At 37.9% G+C, this 20,690-nt stretch overlaps 1 protein-coding gene across 2 annotated transcripts in view; it reads left to right on the plus strand.

Annotated features, from left to right (window-relative positions):
- Positions 1 to 20,690, plus strand: part of LOC145984252 (uncharacterized) — a 123,875-nt gene that overhangs the window by 1,344 nt on the left and 101,841 nt on the right. The window lies entirely within an intron of this gene.

Consider the following 20,690-nt stretch of genomic DNA (forward strand, 5'->3'; position numbering starts at 1 on the left):
TATCGTGCTGGATTGGTCGCTTCCCTGCTCCCCACTTCCCCTGCCAGCTTCTAGAGCGCCCGCCATAAGAACTGTAAAGAGCTATAGAATCGTGATACAAAAATGTTGTTTTTGTTAACTCCTACTCAGAAGACCAGTTCTTTAGTATAAAAATCTTTGTCAGTAGCAGAGATTAGGGGGATGTGAGGGGCGACCGCCCCCTCATATTTTTCCCACTTTTTGCTCAATTATGGCACCTAATCACCGTTAATGGTTATTGGTAATATGTATAATTTCATTTATAAATATACTGTATTATTTTGTTCTGTTAGAAGACGATGGGAAGGTAAAAATTTACTATCAGTCGGACACCTATAACTTCTTCGTTTTGTCAATTTTTGACTTTCATTCTTACCTATCTGCTTCGCGGAACATTCGTTAATATGTATTGTTTTTTTGATCAAAGTAATTGCAATTTTTCACATTACGAGTACTTCTTTCTCGTAGTCTTTTCCCTTGCCGAAGACACAATATGGCACATACACCTTCCTACATAATCACGCATCGTGCTTGTGTTTTGTCGATTTTCATTCGTTATGCAGTGTTTCAACCTTCGTAACCCAAGAAATACCCGTGAACAAAGCTCATCTGATCCATTTTTTTTAAAAAAAAAAACAACTTTTTAACATTGATTTACGAAGAAAATTTTAATCTTTCGTGGTGCTATCCATTAATGGTTTTTGGGGCTATCCGTCCCTGAGTCGGTGGGAAATTTAAACTAAAAAATTATTTAGTCCTAATTTCCCACAGATTCCAGGCTCTGCCCTTGGGGTAATTGACCTACCATGGCCCCTCTGCTCAGGCTACCTGGCTTTCTCTATAGAGTCCCTGTTATAGGCATGATATAAATTTACCGGAGTCACCTGCCCTCAAATGAGCCCCAAACTTTTAAATTTAAAGAAATCCGTTTCCAGGATACGAAAAACTTACCTGAATTTCACCATGCATCCACGACACGTTATATTAGGCATATACCCACAGCCCATTCCTTCTAACGAGTAGCTTACATTCACTGCCACATTTTCGACATTCCTTTCCTTTCTTCACGATCCCGTGTTCAATTAAATTTAAAAATCCACTGGATCATCCACACCCGGTACAAATTTCACCACGCATCCACGACACGCCATGTTTCTAACTTCTGTTGCAAACACAGACAGTTCAAAACACTGGACACCCAATGAACATGAACAAAACACAATACTTACTAACTGAGGCCTGCTAACGACGAATCTGAAGTTAAAATTTGTCGGAAACGTCTAGAAATTGCAAAATAATTGTGAACCATTGACAATAGCCCCACGAACCATTGATGTGTGGTTAGGTTAGGCAAACAGTTAAAATTTGGTGTTGTGGAAGTATCAGGAATATATATATTTCCTTGTGAAACAAAAAATTTCACGAAATTAGACTGTTTCCATTCCGAAAACTAACTCCTTATTTTTGCTTATTTTTCAATTTCTAGACGTTTCCGACAACTTTTATCTTCAGATTCGTGATTAGGAGGCCTCAATTAGTGAGTATGCCAAATATGAAGAAAATCTGAGAGGGGTCCGGTCATCTTAACTGATGATATTGCAAGTCTATAATATTACATCTAGCTCCAATACTACATAAGCGTGTGTCACATCCAAGGTGTACAGTCACCGACAGTTCTGGTTTGTAAAGCTTCCATTGAAAGTCAATGGGTGTCTCCATGAACGCTAAACATAGTAGCAAATGTTGACCTGCTACACCACACAGTTGTATGGCCTTTCCTGGTTGCAGAGTTGAGAGGTAGTGACGTTCCAGCTGCTAACAGTGCACATTGTGTTTGCCCTGTGGCGACTGCATCCAAAATAGGCAGTTCATGTGCTGTTGAATACGGTGCCACTATTCATGGATTATGAATTAATGGTGATGTAGGTGTGGATACCATTTTCCAAATATAAGTGTGTGGTAAAGCAAATGTATAGATCTAGAGATACAATTGGGGAGACATGTTATATTCATAAATTGAGAGCTCTAGTTACAACAAATTCTCCATGGTTGCAATTTTCGGCGCAAGTTCCTTTTGTTTTATTGCGATTTCATCATGCTACAAATGCAGTTTTTACATGGTTCGATTTCGATGTACTTCTATTAACACATACTGCGGGGTTTTGGCGATTACGTAAGGTTTTGTTCAATATACACTCTCGTGGTTAGGTTCCCTTAGCATTAAAATAAAGTCCCTAAATGCATTCTACTAAGGTTCCGATTTACTTCTACATTCATTCCCACGCTATACTGTCGCTTGTCGACTGAGAATATCTTGTCCATGAGAAGTGCCTAAGGTAATTTTCAAGTTGTTGTTTTTTTTTCAACATGAAAGTGCTCATTACTTTAAGGAAGGTTCAAATTTTGTGTGACAATGATTTCCATAATTCTACGACAATTAGTCTTTGTGCTAGGAGAAATCATAAAACAATCTGAACTGTTACTGTAATACCCCCTTCCTCCAATGCATTTTCTTATATCATACTTCTTAAATTAACAGTGCATTTCTTGATATCACGCTCCCTTGAAAAGTATGTATTTCAGACAGAAAATAGTCTTGATACTTGATGCCAAGAAAATAGTCTCCATACTTGTTGCCAATTTTTCTTGCAAAAGAAGGGAGATTCACAAATAACATCCCGGAGAAGTTAACACAGCACATTACGACTCCAGGAGTACCAGGTTCGAATACTGGCCTGGGCATGGATGTTCTTTGTGAGTGTTCCTTCATATTTTCACTCATTGCGGTTAGCCAAAAGTGGCAGAAATATGGAGTAAAATCAACCAAATCCATATATCGGAGTTTGAACCCGGAACATAGGCATCGAGAGTGGCACAAGAAGTGAAGTAAAATAAAGTAAATCAAACAATCATTTCAGAATTTGTTTCCTTCTGTTAGCTTCAGCTGCTTTAATTTCCATTTTTGTCTTGTATGGGCTTGACGTCAAATTTCACTTGTTTCACACAGTCTTTTCCTCTTAATCAACCTTCTCTTAGAATTGGATGAAAGTGGGGAAATTTCATTGATGACATGCTGCATGTAAAGTTGGAAGTGGTTGAGAAACATGTTTTTTTTTGGGGTGGGGGGAAGGAACGAGTTTTTATTAGTGGCTTTTTTGGTTGGGCATTTTTCAGCTTTTTCCCCAAAAGTGTCTCAAATCAATGAAAACAGGAGTTGGCATATCTTTCCTGTTCCATGGTTTTCGTGTTTCTCACTACTGTAAAATAGACACTCATTTCTAAATATGAAATTCATAGCTAGATGTAAACAGTGTTTAAAAAGAGACAGCTTTTTTGAATGGACTGCTTTCCTAGTGTTATCTTCATATTTTGGTAGACTTATTAAATATATCAATGTAGTACAGGGCATGAAGTTTGAAGTCAGTTGCCGGACTAAAATCTTTGGTCGCCACTATTTTATATTGATAAATAATAAACATGAGCAATTATTAAAAAGAACATACCTAGGAATTAATGTTTGTGTAGCGCTGTCATTCTGCACTGAAGTACCACTTATCGATTGCTGCTGCTGGGTCAAGCTCTGACGGGGGTGGGGGGGGTCCATTTACAGAAACTGTACTGTACTGTAAGTAGCCTTGAGTCTGTTGTGACAGCTGAAACCTCTCACATGAAGCTGTGCTCACTGATAGAACAGCACAAAATGTCAAAATCTGGACCAAATTGGGGAATCTTATTGAACACTCCTCACTGTGAATCTTCTCCAGCATCTGATTCAAAGTCAGAGAAGGAAACAAAAAGTTTGTATTCTGTCCTCTCACTTACAGAACATCCATTTTCTCATTATAAAGGCTCGGGTTCAAGTACATGTAGAGCTTCTTTATTTCTTCTATCTCAAACTTTTTGGGAGGCCAACCCAAAGTGTTGAAAACATGCAGAGATGCAATCACATCTGTTGATATAGATTGCAATCTTTCTGTGATGTACACCTTCACATTGTTAATGAAGTTTCCTCTAACAGTCTGAAACTCTTGCTCTCCATTTTGAATGTTTGTGAATTGCACATCCCTGATCTTCCCTGAAATAAATAATTTGTCCAAGAAATCTTGTTTGCTTGGTCCAACATTAGATTCTAGGTCATCCAGTGTTCAATTCTTATTTTCAGAGATGCAATCAAAAGATTCTTATTTTGTAGTGCCATGCTTAAAGGGTTCAATTAGCTGTAGAAATCCAAAACGAAGTACAGAAGCTTAACAATTTAAATTGCTTCAAACTTTTCAGTAAACCCTTAGCTTTAGCGCCATCATTGTCTTTTCCATGGGCCACCTGTTCAAGATGGGTCACAAGAGCTTTCCATGATTGCAAGAGAGCTCTTACAGCACTTTCTTTGCTGGCTAACCACCTAATAGTGTGGATATCACTCAGTTTTAGAACTTCTGCCGTTTCTCTCAAGAGGTGAAGTCTTTTAGCAGAGCCATGATAATAAATATTCCTAATCATGGAATCAAATGCTCTAAGATATTCAACTTCACCACATGGATCCAGCTAACTCGAAACTGTGTGCAAGGCAGTGAAGATTTATCATTTTATTACAAATAGCTTTCATTTGCACAGCCAATCCTGATTTGTGCCTGACCATTTTTGCTGCAGTACCCAAGCCTACAATGTAACACTTGTTTCTGTATTTATTTGAACTTATTGCCTTATCTAAATAATCAGTTATGGCTGTGAAGTAACCAGCAGAAGTACAATCTGGAAGCTCTATTACTCCTAAAATGTTCTTCTTGATGTGACCAATCATTTGCATCCACGTATCAAACATACACATCCATCAATCAGAAGGCTGATGTATGTATTTTTCTGGAACCACTTCACTCACAGGCAACTACCATCGAACCAAAAAAAATGAGGTAAACAGAACACACGTTACTACCACGTCAACCAACGTTCACGAGTGCATTTATTGCATTCTTTTGTCAACAAAGACTGGACACTGGTGCGCGCGAGAGCAGTTCACAACTGTGAAAACAGGGTTTTTCCATGCACAAGCAAGGAGCCTCCGTTGGGCCAAGGTCTACTCCACTCTACCCCTCCCCTTCCTACGTCAAGTCCACGTGGTGTACGATGCACACATACTATCTGCTGTGTCGTCATTTGGAAACAACAGAGTGGAGGAAAAGCAAAGCAGGGAAAATGGGTTGGATTGGGTTGCATGTGCATCCAAAGTGGTAGCATCCCAACAGTTGCAGAACTGTTGTGCCGATTAGATGGTATCGGCGTTGAGTGGACACGGGGTTTTCAATTGGATTGCTTTCCAAAACCATGTACAAACGTTGGATTGAGATGTTCGGGCATGTTTGACACACATTTGAAACAACGAAATTTTAGTCGCCAGCCCCAAACCTTTCGTCACCAATGGTAACCTGGCGACCATAAATTTTGCGCCCTTATGTAGTATAAACATATTCACATAACTAGAGTAGTTTTGCATGTGTTCTTAATAGCACCTTTTGAAAATCTAGTATCAAATCTCTCTACATTAAATTTTGTGTTCAGTAAAATATATTTGTATTCAGGTATTCCACTGCATCATGTGTAATTTCATTAAATGGCAGCTAAACCTGGTCACGGGGCAACTAGTGATGTATTTTGGCTGCTTGTTGCAGTGGATCTCAACCTTCGTGGGACCACAGACCAGTAACCCTGAACCCAAAAATTCCACTCATCAATACATACCTGATCTTGAACGTTTATATGGAAGTGAATATGCACCCTTAATACTAATACTGTATAGCAACTATGGTATAATCAAAGTTCAATTATGTGTAGACTTGCTGTCAAATATAAAATTAGATTTATATTGCATCAACCCTTGGGTGCAAAGGGACCTTTTGCAGCCCGCCTGTTGAAAAACACTGGCACTAAAACTGACACAGAAGCAAATAAGACTGGCCACAAATGGCAAGAAGAAATCTATTTAAGAAATCTGGACTGGACTAGACCTACAGATCCTAAGCACACTGTTTTCACTGATTATTGAACCTCAGACCCCATCTTATTACAAAGCAAGAGCTTTTCTTTATTCCTCACCAGAGGCCCATTCATGATAATAAAAGGAACCTTCTATCAAGAACCAGCCTTTTTCCAGCAACAGTACTTGCAATTTGTTCTCTGTGATTTACAGGCTAAATTATATCATAATCTCGGATGAAGTAGCTAACGATCTTGCATAGAGAACATTCAGACTGAAGCAACACATGACAGTGGGGGTGTCACACAGAAGTGACAAGTGCCCCTTGATTATAAGCAATCATCCACCGCACATGCACAAACAAGACCAAGGCAACATTATGCATGCCATTGAAAGAGCTTTCAGATTGTGAAGTCAGATGACAAGCGACAGTATAAAGCAAAACATTCACTGTGCATGCAGGAACAACAGACTGAAGTGGCTCATGTTGCACGCCATTGAGAAAACAGTATAGTCCGAACAACTTGCAAGTCACGTGTTTAGCTCATTGTCGTACTTTGGATCAAAAGATTGAATAGTTTACTGAGGGTCTGCTTCCAAGCGACACATGTCACTTTTTGTTTTTGTGTGAAAGTTCCCTGAGAAAATGGTACAGGCGAAGTGACAAGCGACACTTGCAGTTTATGTTGCTTAGGTTCGAAAGGTTGTATTTACTTCTAAGGCTTGGATTCCAAGAGCCATGTGTCGCTTCCGTCTCATAGCTCGGTTACATTCATGTAACATGTATACTTCTGCATGTGTGTTGTGAACAGTGAAGATTTTTAATTGTCCCGAAACATCGAATATTTTGATATTAACATTTGTTTCATATTTTTTTTTACATCATTTAAATTGAGACACGAACATTTAAAAGCTTATTTTAAATCCATTTCATGGTCGGATGTGCTCATGAGAACTACATGTTTAGTTTCAACCCTAGCTTACCCATGCCGTGCTCTTAGGCCCACACTTTTTTTTATTTATCACTAAACTTTGAGAAACCATTTTATTATTGAATTACTGATTCCTTTGCTGATTATATGTGTGCAGTTATTAATTAATTACAAAAAAATACTATCATTAATAAAAAATAATCAATTACTGCATGAGTGTCTCTCATATATTTTATCATTCACTAAAACTCACAAAGTCTATAATAACTTTTTATTAACGCTTTTTTGTTTGTAGAGGTACAGTTGTTTATTAAATATAATAATTACCATCGTTACCAACTAATTGTACACTGTCACTGGCATGAATGTCTCGAATAAGAAGCATTCAAAGATGGTGCCTGATATGCTCACCAAGTGCATTTTGCCTCCTAATTACATTACAATTATGTTTTTATGAACAAAAGTAATACAGAATTATTGTGAACATAGGCAGGGCTCGAAAAATCCTGGTCGCCATGGTGATTAAAAATTTCAGCCTGGCAACTGTGATCTTCTGCTGTAATATGTACAAAATTTTGATGATTCTAATTGCAGTAGAGCGTAAGTTAGCAAATGATTTTTTTTATCAACGTTCTGAACATTCCATAGAGTCCATAACAATTTCTTACCCTTTGTCTCCCAACACCCCATTTCCTGCTTTCTCAAATAATTTAGCGATGTTTTGAATACCGTGATACTCAGCATCCTATACAGAGTGTTTCAAAAGTCACACAACCCAAACTTTGAAAATATATATAATGAAACCGTAAGAAATATTTACACCGGGTTTTCTGCATTATAAAGCCTCATCCATTGAGATATTTTTCAATGTGAGTAAGAAAAATATGTAAGAAATTATCGAAGGGTCATAATTAGGCATTTGAGGACTGATGCCATGTCAGTCAGTCATTTGCAACCGATATTAGTCATGTGCAACGTTTGATGAATTTTTGACTGGCGATTTTATGTGTTGAGTGAAAAGTGCCATTTTTGGGACATATCTCCATATATGGCAACACTAGCAGGTCGAAATATTGCCAACAATTGCATGCAACATGTGTGTAAGTATTGGCTATACCTTTATGTGAAAAATCGTAAATCAAGATTTTGTGCCGAAATTGAGACTCTTGAGAGAATCCTAGGCTGCCCCTGGTTCCTTGAATTATCTTTGCTCACTTTCGCCGCTACTGTGCCTGTTTTTTTAATTGATTCAGCATTCAGTATTCATTGGAGCAGTGCATGTGCAACCAGTCAAACACCAACAAATGATCACACAAATTGTTTAAGAGTTGGTATTTATTGTTGAAAATCAGTTCTCAGATATTTTCAGCAAATTAACAATGTTTTTTAAAATAACGTAATTGCTTTAATTTACGTAGATAAATGCTAACATAAATTTATGAACCCAGTGATAGCCTACAGGATTAGTTTAGTGCAGAAAACCCGGTGTAAATATCTCTTACAATTTCCATGATATACATTTTCAAAGTTTGGATTGCGTGACTTTTGAAACATACTGTAGTATGCACAATCGCTAGTAGGTGCTTTCCTGGTGCCTGATTTTCAGAGCTGGCGCCTAGCTTTGAAGATAATTTTTCAAGCACTGAACATAGGGAACCATGTAATTTAGTTTCAAACAGTTGAAAAATGTAAGAAATATAGGTGGTGGGATTACCCTCTCAGTTGAAATTGTATCTGAACAATTGTGCAATGTGTGTCCACTGGGATTGGCCAATATCTGTCTCTTGGCTACTACACAGGGTGGCGACAGACCTGGAAAACCGGGAAAAGTCAGGGAATTTGAGGTGTCAAAAAAAGTCAGGGAAATGTCAGGGAATTTCGTCTTCATTGACCTTTTTTTTTTCATTTATTTAAAGATATCGTTATGGAACTTTGCACTGGAACAGGAAATCTCGTTCGTAAGTTCTCAACTTTTAGGCCCCTTTTATGCGCAACACAACCACGGTGCCAGAAACAAGTGATGGCAGGAGGAGGGAGAGAGAGAGAAATTTCTCTCGCCCAGGCTTTTCAGCGGGAATTTTAAATTCGAACACTCTTTGGAGGAAAATTGTTATAACTCTGGCACTATGGGAGCAATCTACTTCGGATAAGTTTTGTTTTGCAGCTAGAACATCAGAGCATGCAAACGTGTACAATTCAGAACGCCGAACCGAGGAAAGGGGTTTGGGGGGCACGATCCCCGAATTTCAATTAAGAAACCATAAAAATCTTGATTTTGCCCCCTCTCTTCTCCCGCTAATTGGGAAGAAGGCCCAAACGTTAGTATTATTTTCAAAGAATGGACATGTCTCAAGAGAATCAAACATGTTTCATGTTTCTGGGTGCCATACAAGTTGAATAATAAGCGAAAATGTGATTTTCTTTTATACGAAAAATAGGTAATTTGCACTTTTGGAGGAAAATTGTTATAACTCTGGCACTATGGAGCAATCTACTTCGGATAAGTTTTGTTTTGCAGTTAAAACATTAGAGCATGCAACCCAAGACTAGTAGAGTAGAAGGCTGGGGCCATACCTGATCACGTGGTCCTTGACGTCAGGCATGACGTCACGCACGGACAGATCGCTCTACGCTACGGTTTCGCAGCCGAATCAAAGCAGTAATTATGAACAAAAAAGAGCCGTAATTATGCCCAGAAGCTAATTGGGAGTGAATACACAGACTTACTTAGGATCCGACATAACGTATGTCCTTACAGTTGGATTACACAGCCATTTACGCACACATTTTATCGGTAGTTTATAAGTCGTCACATTCCTCTGTGAAACATTAGTTTCATGTAAAATTGCGGTTAATACACCTAGTAATGCATTTTGTTAGGGCAGAAAGAAAAATATATATATATGTTGAATGCGTAAAATAATTTTGTTAAATAAAGAAAGGCAGAAAGCCAAAATTATGGACAAGTTGAATATGTAAAAGAAAACAATCTCGTCTATTGCTCTCTTTTAGGAGTGAGAGAGGAGCTGTTTTCACTTAACTTCTTCAAATTTGGTAACTTTGCTTCGACTATTGGTATTTATTTCTTAATTAATTTTCCTTATTCAGATTATAATTCTGAGTCTTACGAGTCTTTGAACTACACAGGGAGGAATGTGAGGAAGTTCCATGTGTATTATGTAACACACACTTTAAAAAACTTTTCACTGAACGAAAACTTGAGACATAGAACTGAAGAAAGTCGAGGGTCACTTTATATACTTATACGTATATATAATCAGTGGAATGTCGAACAGGGGTGCCTACAGGCGGGTATGTGAAAGCTGGTTGAGTCCACTTAACTTTGGGGGGGGGGAATTGTGATGAAAATTTGACTGAATAAATAATAGAACAATGGAGGTCGGAAGTTGAACTACGTTGTCATTTAAGCATCACTCGTATATAAATAGCAAGTTGTGTATTTTGAAGTGTATGGTTGCCTGATGTTGTGTAATGAGACTACTGGTATTGCAATCCACTAACAAGTCTCGTTAGATGCGATGTGTTCAGTTATATATTGTCGCCCCCTGTTTTTATTTTTTCATCGGAGATCACGACACGTCGCAACACCTCACTGAAGGCATTGTTAACTGTAACACCTCACAACCCACCAGGGTGCGAAATCATTGAAAACTGGTGAGAGGGAAAAAGTTCGTAACCTACAACCCCCCTCCCCACAAACATATGTGTGAATTATACGATGTACATATTTGTAATGTTATTAAAAGTAAAAATAAATTACTCAATTAAAATAATTATTGTGATTATTAATTAGAAATTAATTTGTTACTTTCATACATATCAGATAGTGTAAAGCAGCTAACTAATTTCTTTACTAACCGGTTAAAGATGTTAATAAATTGTGGCAGTTGAAGTGGTTTTATTATGTGTAAGTTTTTGTTTAGTTTGTGCACTATGTTAATATAAATCAATTAGATTTCATAGTTATTATTGTTTTGCATTCTTGTTTTACTTTTACTGTGCGTATTGATGTAGATTTGTTAATGATCTCTTGAGACAGAAAGCATTCAACACTCACAACTACACTAATTTGTGTGTGTTTTCAATATTATTCTTAGTAAAGTATATTTGAAATTTAAAGTAATTGCTTATCTTTTCATTGTTATAACAAAAACTCTTTCCCCCGGGAAATTTTTTGTGTTTTTTTTTTTTGTGTGGCCAAGATTGTTGGTGGGGGGAAATCCCCCTCGTCCCCTCCAGGATTTCGCACACTGAACCCAACAATCGAGAAATACAAGAAAAAAGGAGCGAAAAGAACAAAACAGATCAGCCTTTCCATCTTTCTTTCCGTATGGGGTAAAGACTCAGCTGGGTTTTGTCCGCCCAATGACGTCACACCCGCGGCAGTCGCGAAAAGAGGCGTGTTTGACCCCAGCCTTTCCTTCTAGTAGTCTTGCATGCAACCGTGTACAATTCAGAACGCCGAACTGAGGAGGGGGGTTTGGGAAGCGACGACTGAATTTCAATGGAAAAACCATAAAAATCTGGAGTTTGCCCCCTCTTCTCCCGCTATTTCGGGGAGAAGGCTCAAACCTTAGTATTCTCTTCAAAGAATGGACGTTTCCAAAGAGATTGAAAAATGTTTCATGTTCCTGGGTGCCATACAAGTTGAATAATGAGCCAAAATGTGAAACTCTGTTCGGAAATGTGGCATGGATATGTTGCGGAGAGGGGGGAGGTTGGTCATCAATATGAATTTCCCAGGCTTGCTCCAGACCTGTGTCAGAGTTTCCACCCAAACATAAGCGTATGAAGGTCCAAAAATCACATTCATTTCGTAATCAGCACCATGATACCATATGGTATCATCGGGCGAGTACGACCTTACTCTGATGATACCGTATGGTATCATCGGGGGATTAAAGGTTAAGCCTCTAAATATTACGTGGAAAATGCATTGAATTATCTTTTTTTTCTTGTCCGTATTGGAGTAGTAAGGGGACTTTTCAACAGATGGAAGGGATAAGAGCAGACGTCGTAGTTAGGCATTTTGTTGGGCAAACTGAAGGAACATGGAAACAAATAGGTTCCATTGATACATACAATTTTTGTCGAATATCGCCACCCGACAAATTATCTCACTACAACATGCGACAGAAATTGCATGGGCTGCAACATCCAACATAAATTGCATGCATAAACAAGAAGAGCTTTAGACTGCAAATATGCTGCTGGAATTTTACTCTTCTGGCTCACTTCACCTTATTTAATGTAGCAGTGCTTACGAAGGTTTTCTTTCATCATCCTGACGTATTACTGGTTTCGCACAAGTTAACATACGTTTACAATGACATTGCACTATTCTTAGATATCAAGAAGAATCCAACCAAACGGCATATATATTGAATACTATCACGAAAAAGTGAAACATAAATCTGCATTGGTGAACGTTATAAAAATTGGCAAGTGCATGCTCCCAACCTCAAATTTACTGCAACACTAGTATTGCAATGAAATTAACGCCACTCTCTGTCCTGTTTGTTTAAACTCGTGAGAGATGGTCATTAATCTCTCACTGAGTAAGGTTAATGTCCAATATTATGAAATAAAATACTAATAATAAATACGTAAATATTTAAATATCATATTAACTCGAATCATTCAATCATAAAAGCAAATCACTTTCTTCAAGAATTTACTTTTCTCTGCCAGCCCTGCTAAATTTTCACTTCCCATCTACTGATTTATACGACGGGTGGCCAGAAAGTAATTTCCAATTAGTAGGACATTGATTTTTCGCAAACGCCAAAACCGTGGAAAATTGTAATTGCTGCGAAGTTATGTTTAGGAATGTGCAGTGATGTCTGGACACATTTTTCGCTCATTGGAAATATCCAAATAATGCGAATTTGGCATAAAATGCAAATTGTTGGCGTTTTTAGCGATTTTTATTAAAGAAATGTCCTAAAACAAAGAAAAATTCCATGAAATTCAACATTCTTGTCTTTCTAGGCCATGTTTGTGTACATAGAACATGCACGTTTTCCAACATTTTAGTCAAGAGTAAACTATAGATTTATACGTACATGGAATAATTCCGACAGCCACATTAAATCATTTATTTCCCACTATTTTTTCAACTTCTATCAAAACCATTTGCATCACAGAGCAAAGTGGCAGGGTTCAAACAGGAGATCGAGTGCATATCTACCGTCACACGGGAGCCAGATCTTCGTATTTGTTGCACAAGATATGTTTTGAATTACCAAGCTAAGTGCGCACCATCGGCATTTGTCGAGCGAGTAATAATGGAGCTCAGTCGTTAGGGCGTCTGACTACTATGCGAGAGGCCCGAGGTCGATCCCCTGCGGGGGAGAACCGAAATGTTTTCTACCTATTCAAACTGCTCCGGCACCCACCCAGCATCATATGAAGCTGGTACCTTGAGGAAACTTTGAGGGATAAAGGTAGCCAGGAGCGTGGTGCTGATCACATCACCCCCACCTTCAGCCGTGATCAAGAAAGTGTGGGGCCCTAACTCCACACCCCTACTATACACCTTTATGGAAAAGTGCACTGGAGCATTTTACTTTTACTTCCTCAAAAATCTGTCCAACATATCAAACTGTCACGAAAATACGTAGACCATGTAACCTACAATTTAAAGTAATAGTTTAAAAGCACAATGGAGTATTAAGTTTTGGTATATTTGGCAGATAAATGTTCTAAAAAAAAAACACGCAAATTTTGGGAAACGTAACACTAACAAGTCAAAAAAAGATAATGCCAATTTTTGGTGCTATAATATATCGGTATCTGTCACGTCAGATTGATTGATTTTAATTTTTTGGGTTCGTCGCCACATATGGTCATTATGCACCCTTCCGTATATACGGGGAAAATTCCATTATCTAAAATCCTTATCTTAAAATTAAAAAGGGGTATGGAAAATAACTTTCAAGATATCAAACTCTCACTAAGAGGCATAAGCCATGTGACTTACAATTTGAAACAGTTGTTTAAAAACGCCATGAAGGTATAATTTCTGATATTTGCTAAAAAGAAAATGTGAATTTTGGGAAAAATAACACCGTATTGTAAAAAATAGAAAATAAGAAAATACAGCAATTTGAAAAAAAAAATAACAAAATATCAAGGTCCCTACCGATTAGGCATAAATAAAACATGAATATCCGTTGTAATTTATTACATTAGTAACAGTGAGTCCTAACCTAATTTTCTGCATAATCATCACCGTTGGCATTTGTCGTAGCATGGCATTAAATTTTGTATGCCCATGGTATATGTGTCTGACTGCAAAGACTGGAACTATGTCTACCACAGTGTAGCTGTCAAATCTTTGCCCTGCCAGAAACCACTTCAGTTAAACAAAGAGATGAAAGTCGGTACATTCAAGGCCAGGGCTGTACAGGGAGTGGTCCAAGATCTCTCACCTGAAGTGATGCAAAGAGACTGTATGAGAGGTGCAATCTTTAACCTAGAACTGTCCTTAAACGGCTGCATTGCAACTGTACCAGATTACAGCTACATGCCACTTCTTCCTGCCTGCATGTGTGTGTGTCTATCTCTGACCACTAGTGCTGCATATAGGCACCATTGGATCTATTTTCAGGATGCCCCTCGTATATGAACTTTCAGAAGCTTTTATTATTAGAGTGTTCCTGTTTTAATATGTGGTTAGCTAAATCAGGTACCTATACAATGCAATTCTATAAATTCCTTGCGTTAAATTTCTAATACCTACATAGCCATTTCGTCAGCATTAATGGTATAACTGCATGTTGTCAGTTTCACAGTACTTCACTTGGATATACTGTACTGAAGCAGAAATCCCATTGATAATGTAAGGAAATATGACACTTTCTTTTGTACAATTCAATTGTTTCACTTATATGCAAGAGTTAAGTTGTTTGCTTTACAGAGAAGAGAGAAGTAACTTTATGCATTGAAAAATGAGTCCGTAGTCATGGTTCTTTGCAAGCAGAGGGTTCCAAACCTCAGTTGAAATATCAACATATAATACCGAGAATGTATAAGGAGACTGATAAATTACAAATTGTATTTCTTAATCAATCACTCTTCACTCTTATCTCATTTAGTCGTAACTTTAAAAATAATCAAGTATTTTATTTTAAAATACTGCGTATGACAAAATTGCGTAATCCTTTCCTAGCTTGTGAATTGTAATAACTTTTCAAATTCACTATTTTGCAGTTTCAATTCAAATCATAAGAGAATACAGAAATTAAGTCAATTTCATAGAAGATAATATTGGTACTTAACAAATCCATACCTGGATCTGTATGAGTTAATTATTTCCATTTGCAAAACATCGATTTAGTTTAGTTTGTAATTGTCAGGGAAAAATGTAAATTTTGTGCTGGAAAACCTGGAAAAGTCAGGGAATTTCATATCTGCTTGTTTGTAGCCACCCTGCTACATCATGTAAATTTTTGTAGCTAATTGTAAAATATGTCGCTACAAACCTGTAAACTCATAACAGTAACTTCAATTGAAATAGGTTAGCTGTAATTAGTAAAAAGCCAAAATTTAAGTTGGTTTTTTTTTTTTTTTTTCCAAAAAAGCTGTCTTTTTTGCAACTCTATGCACATAGGCAGAGGATGATGAAGTGGTTCGGTTCGTCCATGGGGCGTTTGAGGTGCTGTGTCTAAATGAAGTGGGACTATTGTGATTGGTTTGTGTTGTCGTTGGAGATAAGTGTCTATCATTAAGAGAACCATCTCTTTCAAGTTGACAATGACATGAAGTAGACACTCTGGAACAGTGGCGTGCCCAAGGGGGGTTGGTGGGTGTTATAACCCCTCCCCCTTTGGCCCAGTATTCCTAAAAAAAAGAATGTCAAAGGTAGGAAAAGATGGCGAAATGTGGGCTGACTACCAGAAAAAGTGTATATAACACCTCCCTTTCGAAAATCCTGGGCACGCCACTGCTCTGGAAGGTCCAGATGCAGACACTGCAGGAACCTCAGGTAGGCCTTTGCAGTCAGGAAGTTCACGTGTTGAGCAGAGGAAGTCTTAATCTGAGAAGACAGTTCTGTGCATGAACTTAATTCTTGAGTGTGAATGCTTGGACAAAACACGCGTAGCATGTAGAACACCTAACTGTTTTAGTCTGTCTCCCAGTGTACTTTTTGTCTTTCCTAATCGACAATACACTTGTCCCCAGTTTCTCTATTGCACTTTTCATGTCTTCTTTAGTCCACCTCCCTTTGTTTTTTTATTCATTATGTGATATTCCAACTGAGAAAGAATAAAGCCCAATTGCAAGACGAATGGTTTGTACTTTCTTCTGTCCAGTACTGGGAGCATTCCTACCATCCAGTACTGCACCCCATACATGTGTTATGAAATTCCCTCACCGACAATGCAAAGTTAACATGATAACAAAGGTTGTTAATGTGTTTCAATATTACTTAATCATAAATCAATAAATACCTATTATGATTCATGGCACTGACCCTTCAGGAGAGATTGTTCTGCTGCAAATTATCTTACATTGTTAATTTTCTTCTTACGATGTACAGAAACCAAAACACAATGGTCTGTTGTGACGTCGATTATTCCAACTGCACCAGTAGCGCCATACAGGCATATATTACATTTTCATTGCTGTACCTGTATGATATCTAGCGGGGATACAGAGAAACAGTTACTGTCCAGTACAGTGCAACTCTCCCCTAGGTACATAATATTTCTTTAATGTGCCAGCCACATCTAGGCAAAGGAGTTGCAAATTCCATGCAAGGGGTTTGAAAATCTATTCTTGTCCTGAGTGCTGAAATCTGTAACTATAGCCCTGATAAGATAACATTTTCTTTTGAGAGAGCAACATGCAATGAGACATTAATGCAAGACTAATATAAGTTTGAAATATTATTGATTTTTACTGATGTAAAGAAATAAGTAAACTCTTAATACATAATAAAAACATTCAAACTATTTTGTAATTTCTTGACATTAACAACCAGTCGGTAAATGAATTAATTTGCTAAATCATGAATGCAGCAAATGCATTCCATTGTATATATTGATTGATATTATTTAACTATTTAATAAGTTATATTCTTGGCTGCATTTCATATCATTGCTAATGATGCATCCAAGATATTTAAAGCTGTCTACTTGATCGGTTCTCTTACCTCTGATACTCTTATTTATATTCATCCCAAACTTTTCACAGTGTGTATCATTTGTGCTAGCTTGGCATTTATGGTTCTTTCATTTTCTGCCAACAGGGCCATGTTAATCTGCAAATCTTATACAATATATTTTCCTTCCTCCCTTGCTCTGGAAGAAGTATTTGACTATTTCTTCTAAAGAGATGTTGAATAATGTAGGGGAAAGGCCTTGTACCTCTTCCATTTTCACTTTCCTGACCTATTTCTTCTATTTTCATATATTATGAAATGAAAGTAGCCTCCCTCCCTCCATATTCCAGGGGGAGGGGGTTGATTTGTCCCTCTGTCACAGTACATGCATTTTTTATATGGTTTGATTTCTATTTATGCTTGTTAACGCATACTTCAGTCTGGACAATGATTTTTCCTATCCGTGCACTCATATATCATTCTTTATTTATGAGCAGCCATTCGGTTACTATCAACTTGGGGAGGAACTGATGCTGCCATCTACTTTATGTGCATTGAGTGAAAGGAGGTATTACATCGCATTGTTAGCTTAAGTAGGTCAAGGTTAGGTCTTTCAGCACAATAAAAGATCCCTAAATTATTTCATTAGGTTAATTGGGTCAGGGTTAGGGCTCTTGGTATTAGGTAGCTGTTCTGAATGTATAATGATTTTCGCCAGTCTTGTAAGTTTCTTGTACGGCACAGTTAAGCTAGGGTTAATAATAAACGTGTAGTCTTGATGAGCACATCTGACCATGAAATGGACTTAAATACAAGCTTTTACACGTTTGTGTCTCAATTTACATGTTGATGTCATAAAATATGAAACAAATGTTAATATCAAGATATTTGATGTTTCAGGACAATGAAAAATCTTTACTGTTCACAACACATATGTAGAAGTATAAGTACCGTGCATTCATTTCGATCTTCAGCCGAGAGATCGGGAGAAGCGTGGCGGGCGGCGCTGGCGGAGATGCCAACATATGCAGCCTGTAATGTGACTGGAAAAAAAAACCAGATTGATGTTGCTGTCAACCAACTGCAAGCATATCAAGGTCAAGCAGTGTATAACATGATATCCTGCCTATCGACTGTGTGATTGCCCAGGGTGCATGGTGCTCAGTTCCTGCTATAGCATGTGGACGAAGTGAACTGTACATCTGTGCTCCGTCAGAAAAATGTTAAGTGTGAAAGTGGAACAGTGTATCAATGTGAAATTTCTTACGAAACTCTGAAAATCCACCACAGAAACTTATGGTTTGTTGAAGGAAGTGTACGGAGATGAGTGTTTATCATGCACGCGAGTGTTTGAGTGGTTCCAAAGGTTTAAAGATGGACGAGAAGTGATCGCGGGTGACTCGCATCCTGCACGGCCTTGCACGTCAAAAACTGAATCAACATTGCAAATGTAGGTGAATTGATTTGAAAAGATTGTCGCTTGAGTATTCACGCTATTGTTGAATTCACAGGAATTGACTAAGAAAGTATTCGTCAGATTTTACACAAAAGTTTCAACATGAACAAAGTGTGTTTGCAATTGGTGCCACGAAACCTGACAGTGGAACAAAAGGACACTCGAGTGAACATTTGTGGTGACATTTTAACAAACATTGAAACAGACCCTACATTCTTAGTGATAACCTGTGACGAATCATGGTTTTTCACCTATGATCTTGAAACCAAGCACCAATCAATGCATTCGAAGAGCCCGAGTTCGCCATGACAAGAGAGAGCTCAAATGAGCAAATCAAAATTCAAAGCAATGATGATTGTTTTTTTAGACATCTGTGGGATTGTGTACGTTAATTGGGTACCTGAAGGTCAAACTATCAACCAACATTATTACATTACCGTGCTGATGACCCTTCGTGACGAAAACCTGCTTTGTGGAAAAACAAGTCATGGATTCTTCATCAGGACAATGCTCCTGCCCACATCGCATTGTCAGTGTTAAAACATCCACCTTATTAGCCAGATATTGCTCTATTTTAAATTTAATTCCCAAAGGTCAAATCAGCACTGAAGGGAACCGGATTTACGAACGTAGGATCTGTGAGAACAAAATCGACGGAGGTCATGAATATGGTTTCAGAAAATGATTTCCAGCAATGGAAGATTCGTATGGAGCGGTGTATTGATAGTGCAGGGGAGTACTCTGAAGGGGATGATGTTCATATTGTACAAAATAACAAATAAAAGATTTTGTAGCAACAGTCCGTTTTCTTCTAGCCACACCTCGTATGTCCTCTTTAACGGAGCTTTGAGGCCAAAGCAACACGTGACTCTTCGAAGCCTTAGAAGTAAATGCAACCTTTCAAACCCAAGCAACAAGTGACATGTGTCACTTGGAAGCAGGCCCACAGTAATCCATTCAACCTTTTAAATTGAAGTGAGGCAATGAGCTAATCATGTGACTTGCATGTTGCTCGGAGTATACTGTTTTCTCAATGGCATGCATCGTGCCAGTTTGGTCTGTTGTTCTTGCATGCACAGTAAAAGTTTTGCTTTATACTGAAGGAGACTATATCGCTTGTCATCTGTGACTTCGAAAGCTCCTTCAATGGTGCTCATCATGTTGCCCTGGTCTTGTTTGTATGTGTGTGGTGGATGCTTGCTTATACTGAAGGGTCCCGTCACTTCAGTGTAACACCCCCACTGTCATGTGTTATTTCGGTCTGAATGTTCTCTATACTTAACAAGATCGGTAGCTTCTACATCAGAGATTAAGGTATAATTTAGTCTGTGAATCACAGAGATCAAATTGCAAGTACTATTGTTGGAAACAAGAAAGTGTGCTCATGTTCGGTGCAAGGGACATTGATTACATTTTTGGTGCATTTTTTTTTGGTAGCTCAGTACATCACTCTTGGTAAATGTACCATCTAGCAATTGGAAGTTGGCCCATCACATTTTTCATTGGAAAGCTTGATATTTCATACTAATAACATACAATTTTTGGAAACATTTCACACGTTGTGATTGTTTTCTTTATGCAGATGAAACATGTTAACCAAACGATTGTAGATATTTTTGTTCTTCTTACGTAACCATACCATGAAATGTACACTGTAATTTGTGTTGCTGGCAACTGCGGGCATGTTCAGTGCAATGATGCTGTGTTTGCTATTCTTATTATGGATAATGGTTCTGAATGTTTAATGATTTTCACAAAGATGTATAGGAAGTATTTTAGAATACTGGAAACGTTTGGGGAAGTATGTTCAAGAATTGGAGAAATTGATTAGCACAGTTAACAACTTCAGTAAATAATTAGCACAGTTAAGAACTTCACTAAATATTGGTTACTCGAGGAATTATTACTTAAAAAGTTTCTTGCACGAGCATCTGCACTTCGCTCTGATCAGCCATTCTTAGTGCCTCAGACACTGAGTTTTACTGGATTTTCATATGAGGCTGGCTAGATGGTGGTTGCTATAAGATGTAGGAAGCAATTGGTGTTATTTCAATGCTGAGGGCCTTTGAACCTGACCCATCTAACCTAGCATTTTTTTTCTTCCTTTCTATTATACCAAGATACATAAGCTTAACATGCCTCGGCCAATAATGAAACTATTAGCGATGTAATACATCTTGGACCTCA

Source organism: Lepisma saccharinum, chromosome 2, assembly GCF_977018435.1.
Source record: "Lepisma saccharinum chromosome 2, izLepSacc3.1, whole genome shotgun sequence".
Taxonomy (NCBI): Eukaryota; Metazoa; Arthropoda; class Insecta; order Zygentoma; family Lepismatidae; genus Lepisma; species Lepisma saccharinum.